General features: G+C 36.7%; 1 protein-coding gene across 7 annotated transcripts in view; it reads left to right on the forward strand.

Annotated features, from left to right (window-relative positions):
* Positions 1 to 23,169, forward strand: part of PKIB (cAMP-dependent protein kinase inhibitor beta) — a 98,181-nt gene that overhangs the window by 34,132 nt on the left and 40,880 nt on the right. For 2 of the 7 annotated variants that reach the window (XM_074333507.1, XM_019740965.2), the window contains exon 3: positions 13,571 to 13,661. The exons of 3 other annotated variants lie outside the window; for them this stretch is intronic. The gene's annotated coding sequence lies outside the window, so the exon portion shown is untranslated. Of the gene's footprint in view, positions 1 to 2,104; positions 2,221 to 13,570; positions 13,662 to 23,169 lie in introns of all 7 variants that reach the window. 2 more of the 7 variants (XM_019740967.2, XM_019740964.2) reach the window with 1 other exon arrangement.

Genomic DNA, 23,169 nt, shown 5'->3' on the forward strand with positions numbered 1-23,169 from the left:
TCTTTAGTGCACGTTGGTACATGATTTCTATCTTTTTAGACTTATCACATACCCATAACTCTTTGTTAAACAATTCACAGTCTCTTTTAATTAAGCTTGAAACCTGTTAAATTTAAATATTTTATATGGCATAGAGTAGTCTAATGTCAGAATAAGAGCTTGGTGGTAGAGGGATAGATTAGTTTGTTTGTTAAAGACAGGACATGCCCACCAGTGTGAAAGAGGCAACTGAAATTGGAGCTTATTTCAGCTGATGGGAGAAAGTCCAGCCAGGCCAGTGGGCTTATTATTTAGGGAGAATGATGTTGGCAACAGGAGGAGGCAGTCCTGAAAGGCAAGGGGTAGGAAGGAGTCCAGGAAGACCAGCAAGGTGTAACAGATGGTGTCCCAGCAGGTGGGCAGGCCATGGTGACAGAGAGTCTGGAAGTAGGCAATAGATATCCAGGCAGATAAACAAAGAGGTCTGATCACAAAGAGTGGGAGCCCAGGGTTGGGTTTGGGGCTGGGGCCTGAAATTCAGAGACCCATTTTGGAGGGAGTAGGAGGATATGGTAATATTAGTGCATGAGCATTGCTAGACCTCCTATGGTGTGAAGTGAGCTCCCTGAAAAGAAGCATGCTATGTAGAATACCATGGTGATGCATAAGGCATTCTTTAAATTCAGGTATAGTGGTTTTGGCAGAAGTATTGCATGAAGGGGAAGCAAATCTATATCCAGAGGGTTTATTGCAGTAAGAATAAAACTCTGCCCCTTCCATGATGGAAACAGTCCAGGATAATCAATCTGGCACCAGGTAGTTGGCTGACCTCCCTGGGGAATAGTGCCATATTGGGAACTCAGTACTGTATCTTCTGTTGGCAGATTGTACACTCAGTGGTAGCTGTAGCCAGGTCAGCATTGGTGAGAACAATTCCATGTTACTGAGCCCAGGTATAATCTTCACCTCTGCCGTCATGGCCGCTAATCATGCACCCATTGGACAATCACAGCAGTGGTTATGGCAAAGGCACAATATGCACAAAATTGGTCATCCTGTCCATTGGGTTATTAACATCCCCCTCTGCTGAGGTGACCCTTTAGTGAGCATTCACATAAGACACAAATATCTCTATGTTCTTTGCCCATTGAGAGGGTTCTATCCATATACCTCTTCCCCAAATTTCCTTATCACCAATTTTCCAATTATTTTCTTTCCAAATTACTGACCATCCAGTGAAGTCATAGACCACAGTCTGTAAGTCAGCACAGTTTTGTACCTCTGGCCATTTCTCTTTCCCATCAAATGAACACCTAGCAGCACTGTTCAAAGTTCTGCCCCCTGGGAGGATTTCCCTTCAACATTGTCCTTCACAGATGTGTCAGAAAGGGTCTGGAGTGTACCAACTGTCCAATTTTGGGTAGTGCCTGCATATTATACAGAACCATCTGTAAACCTAGCTCAAGTTTTCCTCAGTCAACTAGTTTTAGGGAACTCCCCATGAGGCAACAGGTATGGGCTGGTAGACAGAAGGTAACGTAATAGGAGTAGAAGCCATGGGCATTTGTACCACTTCCTCATGACATTTACTTATGCCTTCAGGGCCTGCTTGAGCCCAATCTCATATCTACCTCTTCTAGTTGATTGGAGTGCTGTTGTACAGGCCCAGTTTTGTGGCTTGGTGGGTCCTACATCTAGTTCATGTCGGGCAGCTCAGATCCCATGGTAATTTGGTGGCCCATGGTTAGTCGTTTATTTTCTATTAAGGTCCAGTAGTAAGCTGAAAGCTGTTTTTCAAAAGGAGAGTAGTTGTGGGCAGAGGACGGTAGAGTTTTCTTCCAAATCCTGAGGGTTTGCATTGTGATTCACCTGGAGGAGCCTCACAGAGGCTCCAAGCAGCCTCTCTGTTCTGCCACTGGCACTTCAAGTGCTATGCGATGTGCTGGATCATCTAAACAGCAGCCTGGACTTGTTGCAGAACTTTCTCTTGTTCTGGCTCTACTCAAAACTAGCAGCTTTTTGGGACACCCAGTAAATGGGCCAAAGTAGCTCATCCATGTGAAGAATATGTGGCTTCCAAAATCCAAAAGGCCCACCAGGCATTGTGCTTCTCTTTTGGTTGTAGGAAGGCCAGATGCCACAGCTTAACCTTCACCTTGGAAGGAGTGTGTCCACATGCTCCACGCCACTAGACCCTCTAGGAATTTCTCTGAGGTAGAAGTCCCTACACAGGACAAATAGGTGAGTTAAAGGGGATGTGGTGGGAATCACCATCCCTATGGCCTTTAAGTTCTTGATGGTGGCACAAATTTTTGCAGTCCCTCCAGGAATGCAGTTTTGCTTTTGGTTACTGTTTTTCTAAGTAGAAGCAGTTCTAGTGGGTTCTACTTGGCTGTTCCTACCACAGTAACTCTCATTGTACAGGTCAGGGAGCCAATATGATTCTGCCATTTGCTAAGTATGTTCATGTCAATCATACATTCCAGAACTGGGGAAATGGCCATAGGCTGGGTTCAGGGACCCACTGGACCCACTGTGAGACCAACCTGAGCTAAAACTCCACCGATCACCTGACTTCCATAAGCCCTTTCTCCAACTAGTGGTTCAAGTGACATTTTGGATCTCTTGATACTAGTGTCACTTCAAAGTCAGTGTCCAGTAATCTGTAAAGAGCCTGACTATTTTCCTTTCCCTAGTATGCAGTTGCCCTAGTAAATGGTTGTAGGTTCTTTTGGAGAGCTGGGAAAAAGATCAACAATATGAATTTTTGTTAGTATAACAGTTTCTCAAGGGGAGCCAGCCTGCCCATCATTCATGGATCTGGGTTTGTAAACTAGGTCAAGACTAAGAATTGATTGAGAGATTGTGACTCTGTTTGGATAATTCAAAATAGACAGCTGTTCACTAGTCCTAGAACTCTGCTGCTTATACAGATCAAGTAAGAAGTTTTTAGATTGCCTATATATTTATTTTCTAGGGACACCATGATGAACTAGCCAACAGTTAGTTGCCTCTTTTTAAGAATATGGGTAGCAATGATAGCATAAATCTCATTTTTATTTTAGGTAAACTAAACACTAAGATTTTAAGCATATTCCTAAATAATTGGAAAGGACCAGTTCATAGGGAACTAAATAAAATTTCTCCACCTAAAGAGATTTTAAATATAGTATTTGAATTTGAGAAAAATAAATTTGCCTAACTATTGTGGTAAGATATTGCTCCTATAATGTCATGAACAGCTTCTTAGCCAAACTGATTTATCAGCACTGAGATTTGTCCCCATGCGTGTCAGCTGGCTGGTTCTCACTCCTCTGACCTTGGTCCCATAACGCAGCAGGACTACTGAGTTATAGCTTTAGACATACAGCCAGCCAATGACAAGCCCAGCTGGGAGAAGTGAGGGGGCAAGGACGTTGATGGAAAAGTTGGGACTCCTGTGAGTAGAAGAGAGGAGAAACAAGGGCATCCCTGTATTATAGATATGGTACTGAGGACACTGGCATGTGGGTAAAAGTAAATTATCAGTGAAGATAAGGTCACTGGCGATCCACATGCTTTCTCCAAGGCACACTTAATACATTTGTCATGTACAGCTCCACCGGGTTCACCTCTTTAGTGAGGCTGTCTCTAATTTCTTCATCTAATTTAGATCATCCTTGAGTTCTCATTATTCTCTAACAATTTATTTCCCCCCTTCATTGCCCTCAGTAAAACTACAAATTATGTATTTGATTACTTATATATTCTATAATCTCCCTTAGTCTTTAGGATCTTGTCTTTCTTGTTTACCACGTTACCCACCCACCCCCACTAGCTTCTAGTTATTCAATACATATTTATTAAATTAATGAATGAGTGACAATGAAAGCTTTCAATTGGTTGCTCTTGTCTTTCCCATTTATCCAACCTGAGTCTAAAATTGCTGCTTTGGGCTACTTAATTCTTTGAGCTCTCATGAATATTGCGAAAAAATGTTTAGAAATGTTCTTTATATTTTTAGAGTTATTATTCAATTGGCTTGCAGTAGGTTTGGTGATTGCGTTTATACCAAAAATGCAGCTATTCATCATAATTTAATATTGTGATTAATGTTAATGTCATTAGTTACTTTTTATTGATATCAATGATGGATGTTAAGATGATATTTTGGAGCTAATTTAGCTTTAGTTTTCAGGTTAATATGTAGAATTAGTAGTGAGGGGAATTTATGAGTGAATGATTACCGAAGTATTTGGATTATCTCTTGTTTTGGGGGATATCTGCAGGCTGCTTCCTTTTTCATCTTAGTTAAGGAAGAACTGTGTCAGATCTTTCTTACACTGATGTTTCCAGCAAACTGTATTGATATTTATTGAGTTCTTTTCATCTGTGTGTTTCTAAGCTTTGAAAAATTAGGGAGTAATTCAACTTAAACATTGGCTTTAACCCACATCTCAATGTAGTGATATAACCGAAAGAAGTTCTCTCACTACAGCTTCACGGATGCAGGAACCACGCAGCTTTTGCTTGAGCAATTAAGGGACTAAAAATAAGGCTTTGTTAAATATCAGCTATGTGGTGGTGTGTATGATAACCTTAAAGAAACAGTCACAAATTCTAGTTCTCTGCTGCTATCCTGAATCTCTGGAGTAAGCTCTTTATGTCATGTTGATTAAGATATACATTAAAATTAAATTTATTAGGCTTTCAGGCAAATTTCAAAGAAAAATCTGCCAGGACTCTTAGTTTACTAATTGAGAATAATTAGAAATATTGTGTGCTTTCAATTTTCTGAAGGTCTCTAAAATATTTTTGGAATTAGTGGGTTTTATGCTAGTGCTGGAATAATTAGTAGGAAATATTAGATACAATATGTGCAAAATTGGTTTGGATGACGTTATTTATTATTATGCCTTGACAGCATCTGTACATATGAGCAGTGGCTTAGTTACTATATAATTATGCTAATTTAATGATCCTTACTAAATGATGGGTCAGATTCAATTTACACATTCAGAAAAGTAATGATATACATACATAAATTACACACACATGCACATGCTCGTGTGTGTATATGTGTGTATATTTCTGTCTATACATATATATACATATTGGGGGTGCCAAAAAAAGCACACATTTTAAGAGACGTTATCTATATATTTCTTTTCGAAGTTGAATTGAATTAGGATAGCAATATGTATTATGACGTTCACTCAAAACATGGTGTTAATCAAACGAATGCTAGCGTCAATCATTGTATTACAAGTATGAGAGATTTTTCCTTTCTTAAAATATGTGTACATTTTTTGTCACTGTGTGTGTGTGTGTGTGTGTGTGTGTGTGTGTGTGTATAATTTTTGGCTATATATTACTCTAAAACAGAGTAGGAAATATGTTTGCTTAGGTTTTGAGCGCTTTAAGATTATATCTTAAATATTATCCCTTGAGGTGCAATAAATCTGATTGCCTGACTTAACTTTTCACTAATTGTCTCCATTCATTTTGCCTTTTTTTCAAGATTGCAATTATTGCTTTCATGATGTAATATACGTGTTACAATGGAAGTTAACAAGGTTGAGTTCATGCTTTACTTTTCCTTAGTAGTAGGGACTTTCTATGTGTAGAACTCTGTCTAAATTAAGGCCAGGGGAGAGCCTCATGTTCTTAGCAAGAGCAGAGCTGACTCAGGACCATTCCTGGCCGCTGTAACTTCTAACCTTCAATCTGAAACAGGGGTCACTGAAAACAAGGTATCTGAAGGAAACATGGGTCTCTTCAATAGGGAAATAAGTTTTCAGCATTCTTTCTAATTATGTCTTTTCTTATACAAGTCATCATAAAATAAACAAAGTGTATTGTTATCTGAGAAAAGTTGTAGGAATTAATGAGATATTCCTATGACTGGATTTGGTCAACTTTGGATATGATAAAACATGAAAAATGCAGTATCACAACCATAAGGCACTATATTCCATGAGAAGATGGAATGAAAGTGAATCAGATAACTTATCAATGGATTTCTTGTCCAGGAACTACACTGGGTCCTACTGAAATGAAGTCCAGTGATGTGTGCCCTTTTGTCTTTATTGCTTTGATGTGCCATTGATATCACAGTGACAAGGCACATAGAGAAGAGACTACTTTTGGGAAGCAGGTTCAGGAATGAGTTAATTCTACTTTGCCAAAGGTCTAGGAAAATCTTTATCTCCAGAAAACGAGCAGCACCCGTAATAATTGGTTAGTGTGTTTGGACTGGACTCAACACCTGAGTTTGAATCTTGACCCTGACACCAAGTAGCTTGTGGCTTGGGCAACCTTACCCAGCTTCAGTTTTCTCCGCATTGAAATGAGGATAATCATATCTATCTTGAGAATGTTAAGAGGACGATGATAATAATTCCTTTTAGTTGACTAGCATATTTCAGTTGCTCAGTAGAAGTTATTTTCATTACATTTTTATTGGTTAGTCAGGGTCCCACCAAAAGTAGGACTTGGAACCAAATATTTGGGGAAGACCAAAATTATACCTTTCTTTTTTGGTTGATTACTCAAAAAAGGACCATAACAAAAACAAGCTTAATAATTGAAAATAAATGAGGGAAAACCATAATAGCATACTTTGTGCTCATCTGTAAGTTGGGGGTAGTAATATCTGATTTATAAGATTGTTAAGATTAGATGAGTTAAGATATATGAGGCTTAAAATCATATATAACATGCAGGGATGGCTCAACAATATTATTATTATTATTACTATCATTATTATTATTATATCATTGCTAATATTATTAGTAGCATTACTGTTACTGCAGAGTAGGGTTTAAGCTCAGGCTCTGCAATCAGGGAGAACTTGGTTACATACTCAACCTTTCTGAATGGGCAACCTTTTGTATTTACTTAGCCTCATTGAACTGAGTTTCATCTATAAAATGGAGATGACAGTGGTTCCTCTCCAATAGGGCTATTTCAGGATGAAAAGCAACAAAATAGAGAGTTTGGCATAGTTCCTGGAAAATTTGAAGCACTTGGTAATGTTAGATATTTATATTAACAATTACAGTTATTCATTTATTTAATATTCATTTGACAACTTTTTATTAAGCATCTACTTGCCATCTGCCTGGCACTCTTCTAGATACTGGAGACATAGTTTTGAATGCAATAGAATCATAGCCTAATGGAACTAACATTTTATAATAATATTAAATAGTAGACTTGAATTATTTAATATTTTTAATCAAAGCAATTTTTTTCATGAGGGACAAAAAGCTGGATATTACCACATTGAAGTCAGATGGAGTTCTCGAATGAATAAAGATGTTTTTATTTACGTATTATTTACATGGAAATGGATACTTCTAAATACTTTACAATAACTTTTTTATTGATGAGTTTGAAGATCTCTACCTCACATTAGAATTTTATTTACTCCATTAGTTTACATAACAAAATTAATGAGGTTTTATATGCACACATAAAATACACTTGAATGTGTTCTTAAATTTATAGCTAGAGAGTTAGTACATATTTTCAAAATTATTGGCATCAGGAATATTCAGCTCTTACCATGCTGTTTCCCTCAGAGGTTACGCAAAATTTAACTATGCTTTTAAAAAACATTTTGAAATATGAATCTATTGATAAATCAAACTAAGTGGGAAATCATCCTGCAAGACCATTGCCTGTTATATGTTTTATCTATAGGTACTTGGTATTTCTTTTCTACCTAACCACTGAATAAGCTTTAACTCAGTAAAGGCAAACATTATTCTGTCATCACTAAGCAAGGATTATTATGGCAAGAATTTCACTGTTTGAAGGGAGATATATTCTTAACTAGCATCTGAAATTCTAATTTAGTAAACATTTTTTGGGTAATGTTGTCCATGTATGTGACTAGAATTGATTTAATGAAGTAGCAGGAGAGGAATTTGTAATTGCAGAAGTGAAGCATTGTAAATCTATTAGCTCAGAGATTTCTCCTTATGCTATCTTTAGAGTATACAAATAAAGAAAAAAAGTTAAAACCAAGAAACTTTTCTGTAAAAAGACACAGAGAATGACAGTCAACAATAGAAAGAGCTGCACAAATTGAAAAGAAAAAATGAAAACATTTATCCTGTGTAGCATGATATTAAAATATTCTGAAAGAGCATGAAAATTAATTCCGTACTTTAGTTTTTCTTTACAAATAAATTGGAAATGTCAGACAAATTTCTGAATGAATGAGAAGACCAAGCATCGAATCATCTGCAAGTGTTTTCTGAACACAGCAGAACCTAGAGGACGCTGACGTGCATGAGAAAAGCCCCAGGAAACATGGTGGGTTTATCATACTTTCATGCACATTCATTGTTTTTGACAACATGGTCAAGAGCAAAGAAGCCCGTGTTGCCTTATGTATTGAAAGACAATATGATGTAGAGAAAAGAACACTGGCGAGGATCTCAGAAGACCTGGTTTCTAATTCTGCCTCTACTCTTCATCTTGGCAACTCATTCAGAGACTGCGGCAATTGAGACCCCAATTCTGAAATTAGAGAATTGAGATTAAAGACTTAAATGTATTCTTCTCTAAGGCACCTTCCAACTCTAGAATTCTATAGTTCTGATCTGTTGTTCTCTTATAAACGAAACCACTCATGTCCTCCTTGCTTAGGCTGCATGTATAGAATGATAGTCACTGGAAAGCATAAAAGGCATGAATATCTTGGAATTAAATAAGCATATGGTTACTCACGCTAAAAAATTCCTGTTTCATTAAGCACAAATACTTGCTCAAAATAAAATGAGGCAACCCCCTTTCCATGTCATTTTGTGGTCTAAAGGATGATTATGTCTATTATTAAGTGACCAATGAGAGCATGTTTTCATGTTGCAATGTGTGACTTCTTCAAGGAAACAGATTTGGAACTGAGGTGTAAATGCATAGAGGAGAAAATGTCAGTGGTTGACGTTTATCTGCAATCAATATTACCATTCATATAAAAACTCACCCATTTAATAAACCTTCCTATATACAAAGCATTCATATTTATATATTGAATATTTATACACATAGAGATGTTTCTTACTATTTTAGAAGAATATACAGGCATTTCTTACTGTTTTAGAAGAAAACATGTTCTACAAAAGGTAGAACATATACAAAATATGGTAAATGTAACATCCTGACATCCTAAATCTACATCCTGCGTTTAGAAAAAAGAGAAAGGCTCAAGTTGGGATCTACAATCAAAGTGTTTTTCAAAATAGTTTACATACAAATGGCTCTATGGATAACTTGATTGGCCATATTGCACATTCATTCCTCCCAGATGTTCATACTGAACTTTAATATCCTCTGAGGATGTTTTGCAGTAAATTTATTTAACTTTAAAAAAAAATGTCTTTATTGGCATATAATTCACAATCATAGTCAACCATTTAAAGTATACATTCAGTGTTTTCTAGTATATTCATGTCCCATCATCACAATCAACTGTAGGTCATTTTTATCACCACAAACAGAAACCCTAAAACCATTGACTGTGACTCTCCAGTTACCCCAAACCACCACCCCCACCAGCCCTAGGAAACCATAAGCCTAAGTTGTCTCTATAAATTTGCATATTTTGGACATTTTGTACAAATGGATCCATCCATGTGTTTTCTTTCATTTAGCTGTAATGGTTTCAAGGTTCATCCATGTTGTAGCACTTCATTCCTTTTCAGTGCTGAATAACATTACATTGTAAAGATACGTTACATTTTGTTTATGTGTTCATCAGTTGAGGGACATTTGGGTATATACCTAGGAGTCCATTGGCTGGGTCACATAGTAACACTATGTTTAACAATTTGAGGAACTGATAAATTATTTTCCAACGAGACTGCACAATTTTACATTCTAACCACATTGAATAAGGCTTTCAGTTTCTCCACATCCTTGCCAACATTTGTCACTCTTTTTTTATTATAACCATCCTGGTGGGTGTGAAGTGGTATTTCACTGTGCTTTTAATTTGCATTTTCCTAATGGCTAATGATGTTGCACATCTTTTCATGTACTTATTGACCATGTGGAGAAATGGCTTTAATATCCATTGCCCATTTTCTAAATTGAGTTATTTATCGTTTATTATTTAATTGTAGAAGCGCTTATATACTCTAGGTACAAGTCACTTATCAGATATATGATTGGCAAATAGTTTCTCCACTTCCATGGATAATCTTTTCACTTTTTGATGGTGTCCTTTCATGTGCAAAATTTTTAAATTTTGGCTAAGTTCAATTTACCTATTTTTTCTTTTATCACTTGTGCTTTTGGTGTCATCTCAGAAACTATGTCCTAACCCAAGGTCATGAAACTTTACTCTTTTTTTTTCTTTTAAACGTTTTACAGTTTTAGCTCTTACATTTAGATATATATCCATTTTGAGTTAGTTTTTGTGTATTGTGTGAGATACATATCTGACTTCATTCTTTTGCATCTTGATGTCCAGTTGCCTGGCACCATTTGTTAAAAAGACTGTTCTTTTTTCCATTGAATTGTCTTGAAACTCTTGTTGAAAATTAATTGGTAATAAATGTATGTTTCTTTTTGTCTAGACCCTCAATTTTATTCCATTGATCTATATGTCTATGTTATGTCAGTGTCAGACTGTCTTGATTACTATAACTTTGTAGTAACTTTTGAAATTGAGACATGTGAATCCTCCAACTTTGTGATTTTTGTAAGACTGTTCTGGCTATTTTACATTTTGTGTATTCCCATTGGATTTTAGAATCAGTTTATCAATTTCTGCAGAAAAGTAAGCTGGGATTTTGATGGGGCTTGTGTTTGAATTTGTGGATAAATTTGTAAAGTATTGCCATCCTAAATTAACCATATTAAGTCTTCAGATCCAAAATGTATTTATGAAATTTACCTTTCTTTCTTGAATGGGCCCATTTCAAGGTAGAGGAAAATCTCTAGTGATATTCACCGTAGCATTGTTCTTGGCGGCGCTTTTTTTCATATCAAAAGGCATTTTTTTTCAACTTTGTTGATGACACAAGATGAAATGGACGTTTGTTGAGTTGATATTTATCTCAGACCCGAATGATGAACTGAAATCAACAATGTGAAATTTGTCAGCCTTAAAAATAAATAACTATATTCAGGTTCAAAAATTTAACTGCTGAATAGCAATTTGGAAAAGGTTTTGAAAATAATCAAACTATGTATAGTTGATACTTATTTCAGTTCGAGAAGAAAAGACTTAGGGCATAATAGATGGCTTTTTAGATGTCTGAAATTTCACATATGGAATATGAAACAAAATGAAGCAAAAGAATAAGATGACATTATGACATTATAAGGGGATCTAGTCAGCGCTGTGAACTTGCTTTATACATTATAAAAGGATATTTTGGTATATTTATTAGTTTACAGTGTTTGTAAGAAAGATCATCCTAATAATATTTGATATTCAGAATAATGACCATTAAAAATGGCAGGGGACTCAATGATTAAAACTATATTGTCATGTTCTGTATTTTCTATTGACCAAACAGGAAAAAGGGATTAGAACATTTTGGAAAAATTCTCATCAGCAATGTTTGCAAAGGATTTACTCTTTTTCATCCACTTGCATATAGTCAAAGTGAGGCTATGGCACTATGGCTACTTTTTAAAGCTGACCCATTTTGCAGCTGGCTTTCTTTCTTTCTGGTTTAAAAACAAAAAACAGAGGTATGGAGGAATGTCTCTTCCCATGAGTGAAGTGGCATTGAGATTAGTAATGATAAAAATTACCAAATGTTTTCTTTATAAAATTGGTGGAATTATTAGTCTCATTTACTAATGAGTGGGTCGAAATTTAAACAGGGTGTATAACTTGCCCAAAGATACAGAGCCAGCCAGCTAGCATGACTCAAGGATGTCTGAGTCCAGTTTCCATGTTTTGCTACTTTCCAAGAGAAAAGCTTAAGGAAAGAATCATGGAGGTTTAGTTTAATAGCTCAATTTCTTACGCCTATTTCTATTGTTTCCCTTATCCTGATTGTACCATTTCTTATCCACTTCCTTTGCTTTGAAAAACTTCATGGAAATAGGTACTCTAGTGATTCTAATACATCTCTGTCTTCGAGTGTGTGGGGATTTCTGGGCATGAATAAATGTGGTGATGACTTCATGACGGTCTGACTTCCTTTGCCCTGTGTCTGTTAATATAGCACCAGGTCATGAGGTAGCACCAGGAAGCACTAGAAATACAAGCTGTTATGGGATATTTGGTTCATCTCAAGCCATTTTTGTGTATTTTTGAATCAAAGATTGTCGCGTCCAGCGCAACACGGGCAGTGAGGATACGAGAAGGGGCGGCTTTGGGTTAAGTTTTTAAGAAAGAAAGAAACAGAGACTTAATGCAGTTAAATCTCAGAAGACCAGGGATCTCACAGTGGTGGCTTTTATTGACACTCATACAAATACAAGAAAGTAACATTGTTTCTTACACGGTCTGGGAGACTCATACATCATAGCAGAAAAAATGTTTATTCCAATCACTCTTTGTCTGTCAACAGATGAAGCACAAAGTCCCATGATGTCTTAATTATGGTATGTGCCCTCTCAGGGACAAGTCTCTCATATTGTAACAGCTCCATTGAGATAAGTGGAGAGAACTGATCTTTATTGTCCTCATGACTTCTCTCACAATCAGGTAAAAGAGGGAAGCTGAGTCAGCAATGGCTTTTCCCAGGCAGGGGGGAAGGGGAGGCAAGGCTCCTTTTTGGATCTTCTAAGGCAGCTCATCGGGGGTCCCTAAGCAGTTCCACCTGGCTTGAGTTGTTCCTCCCCGTGGGGAATCTTACTCGTCATTGGCTGCAAACCATCTTTAGGGGAGCAGACAGAGAGACATAAGGTGTAAAACATAGAGATAAGCAAAGTTCTAAAAAGGCACAGTCTCACAGACTTTTCTTTCCTCAAGGAAAGACACAGGAGAACAGTTGGCTAGGCTGCTGTGTGACTACTAAAGATCTATTCATTTGATCTTGACTTATCTTAGGAATCATCTATATACTTAAGGATGCTCTAATTGGAGAAAATTATCTAATCTGAGTAAATATGCCCCGAAAAAGGAGTCTCTTCAACCATTATGGCTCCCTAGGTCAACACAGTCTATACCTATGCCCTAGAGGAGTGATTTGGTATTTCTTCACCATCACCAAAGGGCTGCCAAACAAAGTACCACAAAAGGGGTTGCTTAAAACAACAGAGATGTAGTCTTTCACAGCCTGGAGGCTAAATGTCTGAAAGCAAAGTGTTGGCAGGGCTATGCTCCCTCTGAAGCCTCTAGGGGAGAGTCCTTCCTTGTCTCTTCCAGCTTCTGGTAGCCACAGGTATTTCTTGGCTTGTAGATGCATCATTCCAATTTCTGCCTCCATCTCCATTTGACGTTCTCCCTGTGTGCTTCTATCTTCATATTGTCCTCCCTTATTTTATAAGGATACCAGTCATATTGGATTAAGGATCTACGCTACTACTCTATGACCTCATCTTTGTTATTGGTATATATGCAAAGACTTTATTTCCAAATAAGATCACATTCACAGGTAGTGGGGGTTAGGACTTCAACTTATCTTTTCAGGGACACAATTCAACCCATAACACCAAATCTGGTATTTGTGATGCTGCTGGATCGTGCTTGACTGAGGCCAACTCCTAAGAGAAACATAGAGGTGAGTGGATTCATTCTGCTGAAAAGCAGTTAGTTTCTTAGCATTTAGGACAAATGCTGTTTTTACCACCTCTTTCACAGAGTGGTTGTATTTTTATGATTATGTGGATTTTTCTCATATTTTTGAAGTCCCGCAAGATGCTGTTGTTTCAACGAGTGTAGCGTGATATGACAACAGTAATACTGCAATCCAAATATCAACAACCACAAAATCAATAGAGTGAGCAGATGATGTGACCGAACTAGCTGCGACAATCAGCAAATGATGGATGTGTGAAGCACAGCTTTGCACAGCAGCTGCTTCACTGAGAATTAGTTTTAGTGAATCACCACTGCATCTGCCATTTTTCTCTGAGCCAAATAAATCCTGACATAAACAAGGTGCTGTTATAGGAGGTGTAAATTCAGCTAGTAATGAATGTCACAGGCCTAAGTGTGAGACATGTAGTCATTCTCAGATTCAAGGAAGGAGATAATTTTGACATTAAATATATTTTTGTGTATTTTTTTCTCTTTTTTGTCCTATTTGTAATCTTGCCTTGAATAGAACAATGTCTTGAAGTAAAGCATATCTAAATAAGTTAATTCATCTCTAAAAAGCAAATATATATATATTTAACGTAAAGAATTTAGTGTGCCTAGTAAACAGCAGTCTAGGGAAAAATACATCATTGTAGAAAGTTATCAAGACTCTTTTACGCTAGATTTGGACTTTACTGATGGAAACAGTTTTAAATTCAGCTGTGTGTGTTCCTTGGACCACAGTGTAAATGGCAGTTGTGAAGTGCACAGTCTGTACAGCCTAATGCAGTGGCCTGCGATAAATACCTCTCCAGGTCTAGGTGGATCATGAATCAGAAAAGTGAAGCTTTTTTTTTTTTAGTTGACCCATTTACCTGGGTTTTTTTTTAAAAAAAAACCCTTAAAATGACGATGATGACAGCAATAATGACAAAAAGAAATAAGGCTAGCCTGCATCCCTTAGTAAAGATAAATAAGGACATGAGTATTTCCATGTAAGCCGTCTTTATTGATGAACTAAGTATGAAATCTTAACTCAGTCAGTTTACTTCACAGGGATTGTTCTTACAGATAGTGCCCAAGAGTCACTCTTCTAAAGACCTTTAAGAATGGATTTATCTCAAAATACTATTTCTCATTTTTTCTTAATGTTATTCAAAAGCTGAAACTAAGAATCTGTATCTTATTTAACAGAAGCATCTAAACCTGCAACATATTAAATAGTTAGCAAATACACATGCCTCTGAATAAGATTCCTCTAATACATGTCTTGTGTGTGTGTGTGTGTGTGTGTGTGTGTGTGTGTGTGTGTGTGTGGACTACAGGAGAAAGAAATAGCAATGACTGAGAATAGCAGGACAAAGTAGATCTACGAGTAAGAGGGACACCTTCAGCCCCCAAAATAACACATAGGCATTCATACAGACTTTGTTTTGAAAGGAAATGGAGATCAGGAAGAGGAAAAAGAGTTGGCTGCACAGTCAATTTTATTAGTGAAAAAAAATTAAAGTACATTTGAAATTTTCACAGACCTTTTCTGGTCCTATGTTGGTAATTGGTTATTTAGAAGAAATTTGGTTTTAAATGGAGCTGAGTTTATAGTCACTTCCCCCCAATAAAGAAATGGCCTGTGATCTCGTGCTAGTCATTTAATCTTCTAAAGTGTAAAGAACTTTAGTATAAAGAACATCCTAATAATGACTATTGTTTATTAAGCACTATGTGTTAGGCATTATATTAAGTACTTTTCAGACATTGTCTCATTTAATCTTCATAACATTCTGTGAGGCAGAAATTTTATTTCCACATGTGACTAAGGAAAGTTGGGCTGAAGTTGCCCAAGTTATAGCTGTTATGTTCTAGAGCCAGCCTGGCTCCAAAGCTTGTGTGCATAGCGTTACACTGCCTTTAGTGTTAGAATCTCTCCCAGCTTTAGCTTTCTCTCACCAAACTTTATTGACTGTCTGGCTTCCTTTGCCCAGTGTTCTTACCATTGACACACTGCATCGTAACCAGACTCAAGAAGGTTAAGATTGCAAAATCCCTTAAAGCTCCCCTAGGCTATCTGTGCAGAGGGAACTAAAGTGCCAAGGGCTTATTGTTTTGTAAGAGGTCATTATGTCCATTTTTTAAGAGCATCTTGCCTTACCCAACGAGGCACCACACTGTATTAATATCTATTTCAAAAACAATTTTTAAAATGGTTTTTTGTATTCCTCTCCCACCTCCTACCTCTGTTACTCTAGGAGTATGTCGCATCATTTTCTGGAAAACATGCAAGATGACAACACATTTAATGCTAGTCCTGAACTGCCTTGAAGGACATTGCTATACTTTTTAAAAAACAGATCAGGCTGCTTTGAACAGGTTACTGATCTTGTCAAGGTGGAGATGGGGCATCTGGTGTTAAAATATAATGCTAGTAGGATGTCTTATCAAAACCACTTTGAAATGTGGCATATCTTAAGTGACCACTAAATAAAAATGTGGCATATCTTAAGTGACCACTAAAGTAGAGTTCCTCAACTCTACTTTCGCACATATTTATTCTTTGCTGCTCCTATGGGTTGACTTAGTCAAGCACCCCTGCTATTACTGAGTCAATATGACTTTGTGTTAGGCAGACCTGGGTTCAAATCTTGACACTGCTTGGCTCTGGCTTTATGATAACCTCAGGCATCCAATGGTATTACTATTTGCTTCTGAGGGCTTTTGTTAAGTATGCGGTGAGAGAATGTTTAAGATATCTGGAAAATAGTGAGCACTCAACAACTCTTTGCTTCTTTCCTATACAACATAGTTTTCATTGGCTTTCTTTTGTGAGCCTAAATGTTTGAATGCCAGATCTAAATCTGCTAGTATGAATATAACAGTATGGAGGCTAGTACTTAAGATTTTAACACTGTTTTATTATAAACCTCAAAGTTCGTTTATCAGCTGTGATGCCTCAGTTTTCTCTTTAGCCACTGATGTACCTACTTAAGTGTTGTGAGTTGCATGGGACCCATTAAAGGCTTATGAGCTGATTTCCTGGTGTTTGAGTGTTATGATATAGGGAAGAAAGTAATATAGGCTAAGAAGTTTAATATTGTTGGAACGATGTAAAAGTTACTTCCTTCATTGAAGCTTTGCAAGCAAACATTAAAAAGCAGTACGTAGTTAATAATAAATTTTCATCTGATGCTTTGGTTCTGTGGTTTTTATATGACACATGGTAAAAGGGTAGAGAAAGGGGCTTTCCGGAATGGTTAGAGTGGCTTTCAGACTCTGTGCTAAATGCCAGGAATTTTAGAACCACACAAGCCACACCTAAGAAGATGGGCAGAACAGATGGGGGTGAAGCATGACAGTTTTGCATGCTGAATACTAAGTACCATGACACACAATCCCTCCTGCCCCCACCCCCGACACACGGACACTCCCCTTATACTTACACTAACTCAAAACTCAAAACTTTTATTTTCCCCTCAAGCTAGTTTGATGGTGTACAGCAACCTTTGCTAAGGTATTTTGCAACCGTTGTAAAGGAGAGATCATTTTAGGGCAGAACTTCTCACCCTGAGTTACTTGGGGGAATGAATAGTGATGTCTGGTCATTATGTAAAAAGCCGGGGTAGGGTGGACGGTGGGATTCTAAAATTCAAGCCAGTATGAATAATTTAAAAAAAGGTTGATGATGAAACTCAAATGTAACACTAGAAACAAGGACAAAAACTATCCCTGGAGCAGTTTAAAGACCATGGATAATGCAATGATGTGAGGAGGAAAAGGAGATTACTAACAGACTTTTCTTCAAAGGAAAGGAGGGGAATATCAATTTTTCATCAAAGGCAATTATTATGATTGGTTTCAATGAAAATGTAGTGGTAAAGAATCCTGACGTTTCCCCTGATGTCCCTTGGGCAGCTCTAAGGAGAATTCTGCAAGCTAAAGCTAGAGAGAAAACAATCTTCAGAAAAAGCTAACCTGGTGAACTTCATCAATCTGAAGTGGATAGTGGAATGAAAAACAGAAATCTCTGGTCTGTCTTCTCCCTAAAATATGCCCTCCTGGTTGGATTGCCAACACCAGGTGGGGAACAAAACTGTTGGACAGCACGGTCCAACAATGTTGCCTGAATGTTCTGGAATGCTGGTGACCTTTCAATAATGGGAATGCATCTGACATGTGATACAGATTTCCAAACTCTGGCTTCTTGTACGTAACAGCTGGCTTCCATGTTGCCAGCCTTTTATTAACTTCAAAGTTTCAATGTGAAATTTAGATTCCCGTGTATCTTTGAGTGTAAGTTAATAAATCTGGGGACGAGACTCTTATTTCATTTTATCATTTCCACTTATAAACATCAGCCTTCTGAAAGGAGCAAAACACTTCTGCTTCCATGTCCCTGTATTCCTCTCACCTCATTCTCCCTCTGTTGTGAGAAGAAAGGAGGAAATGATGTAATTACCTGTAGTTTGTTCTTTGCTGTCTGGGAATTCTGGAAATTTAAATTGAAACTTAAGTATGATTGAGATCTGGCTTGTTCAGAATTCTGATGAATGCTTTTCTATTTCAAGAAATGATTGCTTTAATTTTTCGTGAGACCATTAAACAGATTTAAGAAAATTTAGACCACATCAACATCCTTTTAAATTTCTTTGTCATCTTGGATTAAGGTTAGTTCTATTATTCCATATTTTCAATCATTACCCTTCTCTTATCAAGAAAATGGTTTTCTTTTTTTTTTCCTTTGCTGATTACTGCTTCCTTCTCCTGCCTTCTGTGAGGATACCTTGTCATTCAGTTTTTAATACACTCTGATGTCTTCTAGTTTGAGATTCTATCAGTTCTCATCTTTTCGATTATCAATACTATAAATGCACTCTAATATTCATTTTCAATTTTCTCCTCTTAACTAAGTTCCAGGCCTATAATTCCAATTACTTACCATACATATCCCTCTGATACTGCCATCATCTAATCTCCACCAGCTCACCTTCTCATCTATTTTTTTGTTAGTGATTTTTGTTATCCTAGTTTCCTAAATATAAAACCTTATAATTGTTTCAGCTCATTGTTCTCCTTCATTCACTCTAGCCTATCACCACATTTCATGGATTTTTCCATTTTGAAATTTGTTTTGCATTCATTTATATTAGTTAAGACATTGGTTTCGTAGTTGCAACAAAGTCCAAAAATAACAGTGATTACACATAATGTAAGTTTAGTTTTGTCTTATGGATGGCCCAAGTAGATGGTCCAGAGATGGTATGATGGCTTTACCATGTTAGGGATGCAGGCTCCTTCCATCTTGTTGCTTTGCCATTCCCAAGGCATGGTCCTTGTCCACCTGGGGAATGAGTGATTGCTCACCAGCATTGGTCGCTTCAGTCCAGTTTTCAGAAAGAGGAGGGAGGGACCACACTCCCCTCTCTTTAAGGTATAACCTAGAAGTGGAATACATCACTTCTGCTTATAGCTCATGTTTAAATGAAAAAAAAAATCACTTGCATGGCCATATCTAGCAGCATAGGAGACTTGGTAATATAGTTCTTAGCTATGTACCCAGATACAATTTCTATCTTTAGAGCAGGGGAGAAGAGCTCTTGGGAGCCAATTGGCAGTTTCTGCCACACCATCCTTACTCCAGTTTTATTGTCTTCACCCTTTGGTGGGATTTTATTGTCCAATGCCAAGATTAATTCCGGAGACTTACAGTTGGATTTATTGTTTGCTTACTATCAACTCATCCTTTTTTTTCCTTCAAAGAGCCACTTTTTTTGCTTGTTAAACCTCTGCTCAGTAACCCACTGTCTCTGTTTCAAAGCTCTTTACAATCTAGTCCTTTTCTACCTGTGTCCAGTCTTTGTTTCAACTTTCATTCATTCATTAATTCATTTACTTATCCAGTAACTATGTGCTGAGTACCTACTATGTGTCAGGCATAGAATCATTTGTTATCCTAAGATAGTTTTTGTGGGTTCTGTGGATAGAAAACTTTCTCATGAATGTCCGTTTTCTCTACTGTCACAATGACTCATCTTTTGATAGTTGTTTTCACCATTGTAATGCTTGAGAAGTTAAATGCATCTTAAGAACAGCTTTTTAAAACTTGCTGTTGAAGTGGTTCATTTGCTTTTAGGAGCCAGACGATGTACACCTGACATTTTGAACGTTCGGGTTCTTGTACATTTTGGAACTATGATTTGACTTTAAAAACAAAACAAAAATGGAAAAGAATGCTTATTGAAGCAGCTATCACTAGATTTAGGAGCATATTGAAATTGTAAAACAGCTCTAGTGTAAACATGGACTACGTACTGCATCATTTGTTCTAGTTCTCTAGTTTCTTATTTGTTTCCCAAAAACTTAACCTCATCCTCAATCTACAGATTGAGGTGTAAAGGTCTACATCACACCATATACCTTGATTGGGCTTTGTTCTCCAAGCTACATTTTCTTCTCCTTCCACAGTCCTAAGTATTACAAAGGCAGACATTTACATAACACAACTAACCTGACATCATTTTTATATTTGCACTTCATTCTTTCAGAGAAGTTACTGGGCCAGGTTCAGTGCTACAGTGAGGTGCAAGAGGCTGAGTTGTACAAGTACAGGGTCACATCTTTATTTAAAATTTTGATAGTGTGTTCATTGTGGATTTTTTGCACTCATTTTGATTTGCGGAAAGAAAAAAACACACTGCGTTAAAATATTTTTATCTTGATTTCTGAGGTTTTGGCAACTTCCTGAAGTCTTGTGCTTGAGATGCCCTGGATCTTTCTTCTTTATGCAGATTATTTATATATTGATGTGGCTGGCTGCTTGAGTCATTAAACCTTTCAAGTTTTAGAAAATATGTACATTAAATGAGAAAATAAGTATTTATTAATTTACCAAATCCTAGAGGCAAACATTACCTTAAATCCTATCAGATCATAGTTTAACTATTTCCATTTACAACTGAGATCAGATCGGGATATACAAGGAAGCCAGTCCATGAAAACAAGGTGGGGGCATCAAAAGGAAAGATGGGCAAGTGCCCAGGATGACTAATTTTAGCTACTTTAGTACATGAGCTTGACATGGCTGCTCCTGTTCTGTCACCCTCACCTCCAAAATGACAATTGGTCATGGGTTTTCGGGCTACACCCCTTGAGGAGGAGAAGTGGAGGAAGAAGAGAAGAATGGGTAGAGCCTCAGACCCTGAAACTGCATTAGCCAGAGCAGTTCTGCTTATATCCATCTTGTGTGTTGACCATCTGCTAAAGAGTTTATTCTGGAAAAAAAAAAAAAAAATTCTTCAGCTGAAAAAAATAGCTTGAAAATCACTGGACTAGAAATTTTCAAGATCTCTGTTAATTCACAACTCTGAAAGTACATGTATTCCTAAAAGGGATGGATTTTTTATGATCCATCCCCACCTTGATCTGCTTCTCTTGCAAGGCATGCAGCACCCTTTGGTGAGACCACTGATGTTTTTGCCTTTGATATCTCTTAGCTGTCATATATATCACCAGGATTTCTCTAGATTTAATTGCAGTTCCAAGAGAGCTAATGGACAGAGAATTAGACCTCATGTAGTAGCAACGTCTTTCAAATTCTGCATCCTATGCTAAAGTCCAGGAAGGACATAGTAGAGCACTTAGCTATATTTATTTTATTTTACATTTCTGTTAATGTATTTAACATTAATGATAATTATGATATAACATATAAATTATATTATAATTGATAATATAAGTAGTTATAAGTACGTTAATATACTTAAATTTATAAAAACAAATATTCATGGAGAAATGTGCTCAAAACATTTTTTTGTTGTTAGGGGCATGCCACTGGTTTTTGAAAGCTTTATAGGAATTACTTCTCTTTTGTTAGCAAAATTTTTGATAACTGATAACTTAAAGGATGAATAGACTCTCTATCTTTTAGTCTTTTGTGTATTGGGGTTTAGTATATCCCCTGTAAATCTGAGTTTTGATGTGTGTGAGTAACCAAAAATATGTATGGAATATTATTTTTAAAGTTTATTGCATAAGTATATTTGGATGTAACATAAGCTTCAAAGAAGTGGAGAGGGAAAAATAACAGTTACTCTTTTTCTATTTCTTTTTTGTTTTTTGATTCTATTGCAATGAACAGAGATAGGTAGAAATTCCTAAAATAAGAACACAAATTTCATCATGGAAGAGGTATACAAATTAAAGGGACTTATTATTTTTTTTTACTTTTTAAAGATTTTTTAAACATATATATAACATACAATGTTATATTAGTTTCAGGTATATGCCATAACTATTCAACATTTATATACCTAAAGAAATCATCAGCAGAAGTCCCGCAACCATCTGACATGGTACCACGCTATCACAATATTATTCACTGTATTCCCTATGCTGTACATTACATCCCCATGACTTATTTATTTTATACCTGGAATTTGAACTTCTTGTTCCCCTTCATCTTTTTTTTCCTCCCTTTTTAAATTTTTCAATTACAGTTGACATTCAATATTATTTTATATTAATTTCAGGCGTACAGCATAATAGACATTTATATAATTTAAGAAGTGAGTCCTCTGACTACTCTAGTACCCACCTGACATTATACATATTTATCACCATATTATTGACTGTATTCCCTGTGCTTTACTTTATCCACATGAGTTTTGAAACCATCAATTTTTACTTCTTAGTGCCCTCATCTTTTTCACCCTGCCCCCCAACCTCCTCTCATCTATCACCTCAATAAATTTAGTAGCCATCTGACACCACACATAGTTATTATAGTATTATTGACTACATTCCTTATGCCAAAACCTACATTCCCATGACTACTTTGTAACAACCAATTTGTACTTCTTTATCCTTTTTCACCCACCCTCAAAACTCCCTCCCATCTGGCAACCATTAAAATATTCTCTGTATCTATGGCTTCATTTCTGTTTTGTTTGTTTGTTCATTTTGTTCTTTAGATTCCACATATAAGCAAAATCACATTGCATCTGTCTTTCTCTGTCTGACATACTCCACTCAGCACAACATTCTCCAGGTCCATCCATGCTGCCACAGATGGCAAGAACCCATTCCCTTCCATGGCTGAGCAATATTCTATTGTATATATGTACCACCTCCTCTTTATCCATTCATCCATCGACAGTCACCCCGGCTGCCTCTGCATCTTGGCCATTGTAAATAATGCTGCAATGAACATATACATGCACACATCCCCTCAAAGTAGCGTTTTGGGTTTCTTTGGATAACTACCCTGAAGTGGGATTACTGGGTCCTTCATTGTCTCTTTTTATAGCCTTTGTTTTAAAAGTCTATTTTGTCTGGTATAGTATGGCTATGCCATCTTTTTTTTTTTTTCAGTTTTCTTTTTTTTTTTTTTTCATTTTCATGAAGTATCTTTTCGTATCCCTTTACTTTCAGTCTCTGTGAGTCTATCAATCTGAAGTGAGCCTCTTATAAGCAGTATATGTAAGCGTCTTGTTTTCTTA

The sequence above is a fragment of the Rhinolophus sinicus genome, linkage group LG05 (assembly GCF_036562045.2).
Source record: "Rhinolophus sinicus isolate RSC01 linkage group LG05, ASM3656204v1, whole genome shotgun sequence".
In the NCBI taxonomy this organism is placed as follows: Eukaryota; Metazoa; Chordata; class Mammalia; order Chiroptera; family Rhinolophidae; genus Rhinolophus; species Rhinolophus sinicus.